The sequence below is a fragment of the Girardinichthys multiradiatus genome, unplaced genomic scaffold, assembly GCF_021462225.1.
Source record: "Girardinichthys multiradiatus isolate DD_20200921_A unplaced genomic scaffold, DD_fGirMul_XY1 scaffold_31, whole genome shotgun sequence".
Taxonomy (NCBI): domain Eukaryota; kingdom Metazoa; phylum Chordata; class Actinopteri; order Cyprinodontiformes; family Goodeidae; genus Girardinichthys; species Girardinichthys multiradiatus.
Window position 1 is genome coordinate 392 of NW_025917684.1, and position 10,502 is coordinate 10,893.

Genomic DNA, 10,502 nt, shown 5'->3' on the forward strand with positions numbered 1-10,502 from the left:
GAACAATGAGATCTGAATACTGACTGTTAACTCATATGGATAAACCATTTAAGGTAAAACTGTCTGGTATCTCAGACTGCTTTCAGCCCAGATTTAGAGACCACCATCTCCAGATGTCACTGTAAAAGTTTCAGCCTCAAGTGATTTAGACATTCATGAGTTTTCTAGTTACATCTGTAAATGGTTTATTCTTAATCTATGCAGATATCAGGCAAAAATAACACAATTTTCTATTAAAATTATGACTAATATGTTGATTAAACAGAATGTAGGAAAGATTCATATGTTTGTGACGCTGTAATTTTTAAATTCCACATTACATGTGGCAGAAACACAGTGACATCTGGAGATGATTTACTGTATAATCTGGCAAGAAACCATCCTGGGATTAACTTTATATTCAAATGATAATTGATATGGTGATCATATAGACAACACTTACAAAAATGAGGGGCTTTTATTTTGAAATCCCATATTACATGAGGATTAAACTTTTACATTGACATCTATACATGGCGTCCTCCTAATCTGGACATAATGAGCCTGAGATAAAAGAGTTTTTTAGGTGATTATACATTTGAGAGGTTTCCATGTTTATGGGGCTTTAATTTTGAACCTCCATATCTCACATGGATGAACCTTTCACAGTCACAGCTGTAGATGTTAGTTTTGAAGTTTTTAAAATATGATGCTTGAAGAAGGGTCCCTTTAACAGTTTTTACACGGCTCACACTGAGGACCTTGGAGACTTCGAGTAAGTGTTTTGTCTTCTCAGAAAGGTGCTAAACTTGTTTTAGATGCAGGTTTTAGATAGACTTTCTTATTTAATGTGTCTCTTTATTTTCATGACTGTTTATATTTTGGATTCTAACTGAAGGCATCAACACTGTGAATGAAACATATGGAATTATGCAGTAAACAAAAGGTGTGAAATAACTAAACGTCTTTAATACTTTTAGACCCCCTTGCTTTGATGGCTGCTTTACACTCCAGGTTTTCTCTCCATGCAGGGAATCACAGGGTTAGTTCATGGAGGGGGGTTAATTTCCTTCAAGCTGTACTTTTTGAATATATTTTAAAAATAAATTTAGTTCAGTAATATTACATTGTGAATCTGGGACGTTGCCTATTTATTGATGTATAAAATATCAAATCCTAAGAACATTATTTATAGATTTTTTTGGCCTATCATAATACTTGCATTAGTCTTTTGATGTAATACTTACTAGCTTTCCATTTAAATTGATTTTTAAAAATGATACTAACCTAACAGTGCCTCCACTAACATATTACTCTTTAAATTGTAACCAGTACTTAGCTTACTAGCTTTCTTTATTTGTTAATTTAAAAAAGAAGAAATAATGAAACATTTGAGCATTGTGTCATTACCATAGCAACAAACAATCCAGAAAACACACAAGATGCCCTGCAAGCAGCTGGTGGAGCCATTGACATGGTAGAAAATGATCGTGAGTCATATCTCAGAAACGTCTGTCTCTTTTACCTTAAACTGCAAGGACAGCTGCTTATTCCTGCCTCTACTATACAAATTATCGTTGAGGAAATGCTAAATATTCATGAGTTGGGTCAAGCCTACACTTTAACTAAGGTAGGTTCCTTATTAAAAAATAGGAGCCTGTCAGAGGAAGCAGTCAATCAAATTTGTGACGGCATTAAAGAATCAGATTTGTTCTCTGCTTGTCATCAGGAACAATTAAAAACAACAAACTCCAGAAACCAGACATTCATAAAAATATGAACATATACAGAACCCCAAAAAGTGGTGTTGGGATTGGATGAAAACATGACCCATAAAATGTGCTTACTACATACCGGTGGCACAAACTCTTTTTACAGTCACCTTTGTGGAGGAATACAAAGTCACAACACTGTGGAGATGCTGACACAGAGATTTTTACAGATTTATATGATGGACAAAACTTCAAACATCACCAGTTTTTTAATGGAAAGCCTGAAACTGATTTTGTACCAAGACTCATTCGTTGTGAATCCCTTGGTTTTCTGCTAAGAGGAAACACAAAGTTCTTCAGTCTATCTGTCAGTAGCTAATTGACCCATTCATTTACGTTCAAACACTGATAATATATTTTTAGTTTTGTTGTGTGTTGAGAATGACCTTAAACACTTTGGAATAAGCAAAGTTTTTTCAGAGTTGTTGACAGATCTGAAATCCTTGGAAACAGATGGAAGACATGTAGATGGAGAAACTGTAAAAGGGGGTCTGTACTGCATTGCTGGTGATAACTTGGGTTCTCATTGCATAGGTGGGTTTACAGAGAACTTCAGCCGCTCTCAATATTTCTGCAGGTACTGCGTATTCACAAGAAGTGAGTTTGAGGCTGATCCGAATGCTTGCGGTTCTCCACGCACCCCAGAGACATACGACGCAGCTGTTGCTGATCTTCAGGCTGAAAACATCTGAGAAGTCAGAGGAATAAAGGTAAACTCTGTCTTTAACACCCTTAGGTCCTTCCATGTATCACAGCCTGGTCTGCCGCCTTGTTTAGGTCATGACCTCTTTGAAGGAGTTTTATCATATGATCTAGCACTGTACCTGAAGAACATTATAAAACATAAAAAATGGTTCACATACACACTCTTAAACAGACGCATCAAACAGTTTAAGTACAAAGGATCTGAAGCTCTCACAAAGCCATGTGCTGTCAACCCTGATGGGTCTAGATTATCAGGGCAAGCCGTTCAAAACTGGAACCTTTTGAGATTGTTACCCGTTTTGATTGGTGACAAAGTGCAAAACCATGAAGATGAAGGATGGCAGTTAGCTCTCCAATTAAAAGACATCGTGGATCTTATTTGTGCTCAGAACATATCCTTGTCCCAGATAGCATATCTTGACATTTTGATCCAAGAATATTTGGAGTCGAGGAAGATGTTGTTTCCTGAAATTCCACTCAAACCTAAGCACCACTTCCTGCGCCATTATTCAGCACTGTTGTTGAAATTTGGTCCATTGATACGATTATGGACGCTTAGATTTGAAAGTAAACACAGTTACTTTAAAAGATGAACCAGACAATTAAAAAACTTGAAAAACATTTGTCAAAGTTTGTCAGAGCGTCATCAGATGTATCAGACATATCTTTTAGCTGGGCAAGAATGCAGTAAAGTCCTCCATGTGAAGGAGAGATGTGTGTTTTATCACAACCTCTACAGTGACACTATTAAACATGCAGTCAGAGAGTTTACTTTTACAGAAAATAATACTACAGTTATCACTGACATTCAGTACAAGGGCACTGCATATACTCTGTATACTATATACTATATATAGTACTAGTATATATAGTACTATATAAGATATATATAGTAGCATATACTATACTAGTACTAGTACTATAATAGTACTTTAACACCAGCCATCGTTGTCTGTGGTAAACCTGATTTCTATCTATTTTATTAAATTGTGCTACTAAGGGAATTTCTCATATCAGTACAGCACTTATTAATATACCCTGCTTAATAATTAGTTCATAGGACAGTCGTGCTATTCCTCAACAAGGTACCTGCTGAGTCTGGATCGGACTCTTATCAACACAAACATCCCTTCCTTCATTTCTGCGTTGTGCCGAATGTTCGGGAGCTACTACTGTTTCAACATCCATTATCCATCTGAGCTGGCTTCAACTCTGGAATTTCTTCAAAGGTGAGTAAATATTTGTAATACTAGAAAATAATATTTGAATTTAAACTGAAAAATGAACATGCTTATAATGGTCTTTTTATTTGATTTTTTAACAGGTGTTTTTTCTCGATAAACCCTGAAAAAGGAACTAAAGTGGAGAATAAAAACTCAAAGCGTGGTCTCAGCGTGAACCCTCGAGTCCTCACCCTGATACAGGAACTCTCCGATCATGAGTGGTGTGACACCTAAATAAGGATCTTTCTGTGGACTCTTTGTTCATCGAAGAGGTTCTGCAAGTTGTTGCTTTGTGGACGGTTCCTTGGAGAAAAAGTGCTACAAGTTTCTGCTTTCAATCTATCATTTGTATTGTGTTAATTAAAGCATAGGCAGCTTTGTTATCGTTTTTGTTTGAAGTGTTAAGGTAACTTCTTAAAAATGTAAAGATTCTTTAATATTTACATTTAATTGGGTTTTTGTTTTTCACCTGACACTGTAAACCTTTCAATTGACTAAAATGGTCCTGATACAAAGAGGCTAATGTTTTGGAGTCTTTCAACTTGGGTACATAGTCGAAGAACCGATGTAGAGTTTCTTTTCATGCAAGGTTTGTTGTATAGGCCTACACTGGAAAAAAAATGCACCCAATTGTTCAAAACTAGAGACAGTTATGGTTGTTTAATACATTTTTCTGAAATGATATGTTCCTTTCCTCATTTCAAGATGTTTTGCATGTTTAGTAATTATGACAATAGCAGCAGCAGGAATCAATGAGCAGGTTTAATTAGTAACTACCAGTATAACCTGATTATTAAAACATACAAATACTGCATATTATGAATAGATTTTATGTGTAATACACAGAACACCTTTATTTTATGAACAAACTTTTACTGTGGTTCTACCAGTTTAAATTAGTTTTTTGTTCAATATTTCCCTGTAAATTCTGCCAGTTATTGATGCAGTAAAAACATTTATTACATGTAAAAAATACAGGAAAGGGTCTTTCTATATAATACTGCTATACAAAATTAACATTTAATTTTTGTAGATTTAACATATTTTTAAGGTGATTTTGCTGTGATTTCAGTCACTATAAATTAAATGACATCGTTTTTTAATATGGTTAATTATTGTGCATCTGTAATTTTCACAGGAAAACTCTGGTAACCATAGCTGCCAGGGTTTTCCTGTAAAAACATTTATTTTTTACAGTGCATGGTTTCTAGTGGTCTCCTCTACATACGTTCAGTAGACCTGGAGAAACCTGGACTGTGTCTCTGAGATCTTCTGGTGGAGGTCCTGCTGGAGTTCATGAAAACAAAAAACATTTTAAACTCTGAAGAATAATTGTTCTCTGATTGCTCCAGATCTTTGGAACCAGAACCATTTAAAAGGTGATGTTCACCAGTTTTCTATCTATCTGCTCTTGAACGTATCCTGTCCTACTAATCTGTTTGTTTCATCTGGGGGAAATACGTACTTTGATTCTTTTTATTTCCTCCCGTTGCCATAGTGAATCATGTTATCTGCCTTCCAGAGTAGGTCTAGTCAAAGTATCTGCTTTCTGCTCAGAGCTCGTTAACCACGCTTTCTGAAACGAGGCGCTGGAGAAGTTCAACCATGAGAACCTCCACCAGCAGCTGTTGTCTTTATTAAAGCAACATGATATAAAACATGGAACATAATCAGTAACAATTTATGTTAAGATGCTAATATGCAGTCAAAGACCACATTTTCTGTATGAATGATTGATTCTGTTCTTGCTTCTGTTGTCTTCTCAGTCTAAATATCTGCTCAGATCTAAACAATAAAATAATGAAGGAAAAAGTCAGTTCAGAAGGTTTAAAGATGAAGGATGTAGATTTAATCTCTTTAAAGCTTAAATGTTTCTAACTGGGTTTTTATCGACCTGTTAGGAGCTTCAGTTTCCACGTAAAACTGAGCAGAAAGCGGTTTAAGGCCTGTTGTTGGTGGTCAACCATGTCTGTTTTCTACAAGCTTCTTCTCTGCAGGAGGAGGTTACCTTCAGGTCTTCTTGTACGCAGCACCATGCAGACGTCACTTTCCTTTCAAACACTTGGAACCTTTTATGATCGACCACATTTGAAGCTGCTCAGCTGTTTCAATCTAACACCATCATAGTAATATCGGCTCTGGTGCAGCGACTATGACGACACGCTGGACAGTTTTAAAAGGTTTATTGAAAACACAAAGTAGAGAACTTCAGGTTTCTGCACCAGGACCAGGATGAACACTGGAAGGAGAAGGTGTGTATTAGTTGGAGGTAAGGTGGTGTTGAATGTGGGACTTTATGACAGGTTAAAAAGCAGCTTACTGTTTGGTGATGAAGATGAAGGTCCAGGGAAGGTGAGGAACTGTCTGAGTCTGAGACTAGCAGGTTGGTTGTGTTTGAGAGGTTTGTGATGGTAGAACATCTGATTGTTCTTCTCCAGAGCGAGGCTGATGGAAGAGCCGTAGTGGACTGAGGGTGGACAGGCAGGAGAGTGATGGATTACCGAGCTGCAGCTGAACAAGGATCCAGGAGGCTGGAGGAGCAACGAAGAGACTAGGAGCAGCAGCCCAAGGAGGGATCTTCTAGGAACTCCAGAGATGGAGGAACACCAGCCACCGAGGTAGGAACCTGACGCTGGTTACAGGATCAGGATCCTGGAAGCAAGGAGACAAAGATCTGATCATTGATCCAACTTTTCTAGTAAGAAGTTATCAAGACCTGGTCTGATTACCTCACTATGTGAGCAAACAATCTGGCGTCTCTCTCCATTTCTCTTCTTTAGTTTTTAACAGCAGCTTGAATCCAAAAACGTTGCACTAATGTCATCTCTTGATTTTATTTTAACCTAATTTTCTTTGCTTAGATCAGTTTAATGAGTTCAGTATTTCTTACACAAAATATCTTCCTTTCCTACTTCATTACTGAACTAAACAACCACATTTTCACTTTCCAATCCTACCCAGTTCCAGCCTTAATATTCTTCTTTGATTCTCATACCTACTGCATCTAATAAAAACATGTTCTACCGTTTCTGTGGTATTACACCAGTTACACAAACCAGTAAGATGTTTTCCCATCTTAAAAAGAGCGCCATCTAGGAGAGAAGGCAGGAAAAACGCTAAGAGAGACTGTGTCTACACACCATGAGGGATGTTTGTAGTGAATCACAGCAAACAAACAGCTACTTGAATGACATCAGCGACTCAAACCTGACTGGAAATAAAACGTTTGTCGGTTCGAATCCCATCTAGCTGCACTGAGCTCTTTCATAGCTCAATGCTGATCATTATAATGAGGTGAATATGCCTCCTATATCTCTATTAGTAAGACTGTCACTACACACACTATGAGAAGTACTTTAAATCTTTACAACCAATCAGGACGTCCAATAAAAACATAAATAAAACATAGAAAATGACCTAGAAGCAGCCATCACACACGGAGGTTTGTTCCAAACACAATTATTATTAGATTAATTATTACTATTTTTATAGTATAGAGGAGTTGAGGAGGCCAAGGTGTCATTGCATTAGTGACACATTTACGCATCACAAATAAGTTGCACATATTTTAAATAAAAATACCTTCAATTCATAAATTAATTTTCACTTAGAGCTGGAGCCCTTATAGCAATATGAGTGCAGTTCATAGTTTTGATGACATTCAGAAATCGGCTCCTCGCTGCAAATGAGAGCCACAGTTTAGAGGAACTTTATATGTGAGCAACATATACGGACGAGACCAGTGGTGTATCCAGGACATTTTTACTGGGGTGGCCAAGGAACACACACACACACACACACACACACACACACACACACACACACACACACACACACACACACACACACACACACACACATATATATATATATGTGTGTGTGTGTGTGTGTGTGTGTGTAGAGGGACAGAGAGAGAAACTCATTCTATAAAGTAATCAGTCAGCTGTCTCTTGTATTGTTACCTGAGTTTTCTTCACCAATTGAGGCGCCACCTGGTGGTTAAATAAAATACTGCAATGCAGGCCACAAATACATAAGAATAAACCTTCTTTAAACTTTCTGTAAAAGTTAAACTAATCTTTACATGTTTAGTGTGTTATCATTTATATTGACTATTGCTTTTTTAAATGTTCTTTACCATTCCTAGTTAAATAAAAACATATCTGTAAAAAGACAAAAAGAATATAATACAATATCTTGTGATGTATGAATATGTACAAGAAGTAGTTTTCAATCCAAACAGTATTCATGTTCATGGCCCTGATGAAAGCATACATTGAAACATTTACTTTGATTCAGCATAAAACAACTTTATTTAAATTAAATTGTTATGACTGCAACAAACAAAAAAAACAAACTATATATAATTAAGAATATATTTTAAACAAAGTGTAAAATAGGAAGCTATTTGTAGACTTTTCTCATTGTCTTGCCACTAAATCCTGTAACATATGTTTGGTATAAAACTATAAGACAACACTTCACAACAAGTTCTATGCAATGAAAAACTAAATATAACTTTAGTGTAAAGGTGCTTCTTCATAATATAAGAGATGAAAATTGCACATTATGGTTCTAACATAAACTAAACGAATCTCAAAACAACATTTTAGAACAAATGTTAAATTCTGTGTTTCTCCATCTTACATCAGATGAATTCGTCTGTTTTGATGGTTGGTAACAGAAACTGTAATAAACTTGTTCATGTCAAGTGACTTTGCTCTTCTCGACTCCATGCTGAGGACATCCAGGTTGCTCCATCTGTCATCAGTCATTGTTGTTGATGAGTTTCAGAGCAGAGAAGCTCCGTTCACACGCCGCACTGCATCCTGGGAGGACTATGGCTATCTTGGACAGACGGAAAAGCTCCAGAAAAACATCTTTATGAGGCTCTAGGAAAATACCAGACACATTTGGCCACTTTGTTGTTTCCTTTGCAAAAGTCTTCTTGTTTGGTGGAGTTCATGACCCTGATCTTCAGAATCAAAGCATCAATTTCTCCCAAGCGAAAGACTGCTGCCTCTTGAAGGAAACTTTTACTTTTGGGGTCCAAAGCTTGTATTCCTCTCATGATGTCACAATTGTCTTTTGAGAAGCGCCGGTCTAACTCTCCAAGTATGGTGTCCACAATGGGATAGAAGATTGTCCTCCTAAAGGCATCCTTGTCCCCATCGTTGCATTTGACCCCATGTAGAAGTTATTACAGACCCACCAAGTCTTGAACTAACTTTCTGAGACCTCTTTTTCTCTGCACTTTGAATGGCTATACTGCTCTCTGTGGCAGTTTCCACAATGCTTGTCCACAGATGGTCAACAAACGTCTCACTTCTGGACTCCTGAAGAGAGTCTTTGAGTGCACTTATTAAATCCACTGCCATAGCAAGGTCAAGTGAAGGTGATTGGAGCAGGTCAGACAGGACTTTTGCATCCCCAAGGAGGCTTCGAAAGGTGACAAGAAGACTGACGAAGCTCAAGTCTAGTTGAGTCATCAAACCTCGAGCATCTACAGATCTTTCTCCACTATTTTCTGTTGTAATGTCATGCAGAACATGAAGCACAGCAGGTAATCGGTCCATTAGATTCCTGTCTGTCTCTAATCAACTTCACTGTAAATATGAGTCTGAAATATGTAGATTATTATTTTCAGGATAATTCATTCAGTCCATTTAGTTTTATTTATTGTTTTTACAGCAGTTTCTATCAGAAGGACATTATGTCTGATTTTTGTTATATTTTATTTTTAACTAATTGAGGTGAAAACTAATAGGCATAAAGGAAACAATTCATGATAACTATGTTTTATTATCAATAATAATAATAACTAATACTTATTTCCCACTGGTGGTGAGATATTGTAATCACTATTGTTCATATTAATTATTTAATCAGTTAATTGTTCAGTCAGATGTTTTGTTTATCTTTCTTTGTTGTAATTTAAACTTTTATCACTTGCATTAAATCAGTTTAAATTACTGATGTTAAACATGAATAAGATTCACTGCAGGGTTTAATTTAGTCTCATCAGAAACATCCTGTTCATATAAATATGGCAGCTAGCTTTATAATTCAGTGTATTGTCATAAAGTCTCCTCAGCAAAGAACTTAATTCATCGTTTTCTGACTAAAAGTCTAATATTTCAGGGAGAAAACAGTTTCAACTTAAAGAAAACTATAAAATCATCATTTTCTCTGTTAGAGTGAATTAGAAGCAGCTCCACAGAGACTCAGAGAGGAGCTACCGATGCTAACAGACTCCAGCAGCAGGTTGAGACACCTTGGAGGAGGTTTTTAGCTCTGAAGCTGATCTTCACTTCTGCTTCCTGTTTTAAACACAAACTCTGATCATCAGCAGCTGCAGATCTACAAGCTGATGTTGAACAGCAGCATCTGTCTTTCAGTTTACAGTCAATCATATTTTTATCATCAATCAAATTCATTATTAAACTAATGTAAAGGATTGTAGTGTGTAATTACAGTCTGCGACCACAGGAGGGCGGTATCAAGACCGAGTTTAGGACAAAATGATTAAAATCTTAATTTCTGTTTAGTGCAGTTGTGTAATATTTACACTTTAATGAACATTTTTATTATTTTTATAAATTAATGTTTGTGCCCTGCGTAATGCAGCATTTCTTTTTCAGTATAAAATAATAATTTATAATATATATATTTTATTTAGTTTTATCCAAATTAGTATAAATTATTATTATGTGTATCTCTATATCTGTCTCTATGACTATTAATGAATGTCCATCTCTAATAACATACATGTATAAAATATGTAGATTGTTATTTACAGGGTTATATCAATAGATGTAATCAG

The 10,502-nt window shown here is 36.2% G+C and overlaps 1 long non-coding RNA gene across 4 annotated transcripts; it reads left to right on the top strand.

Moving 5' to 3' along the window:
- Positions 1 to 1,174: 1,174 nt before the first annotated feature.
- On the top strand, positions 1,175 to 4,782 carry LOC124865169. Of its 4 annotated transcripts, none has more exons than XR_007037486.1 (4): positions 1,175 to 1,456; positions 2,329 to 2,461; positions 3,510 to 3,685; positions 3,781 to 4,782. It is a non-coding gene; the product is annotated as an uncharacterized LOC124865169 (long non-coding RNA). The 4 variants fall into 4 exon arrangements; XR_007037483.1 differs by having other exon boundaries at positions 1,191 to 1,469; XR_007037484.1 differs by lacking the exon at positions 1,175 to 1,456 and adding an exon at positions 1,481 to 1,609.
- The last annotated feature ends 5,720 nt before the right edge of the window (positions 4,783 to 10,502 follow it).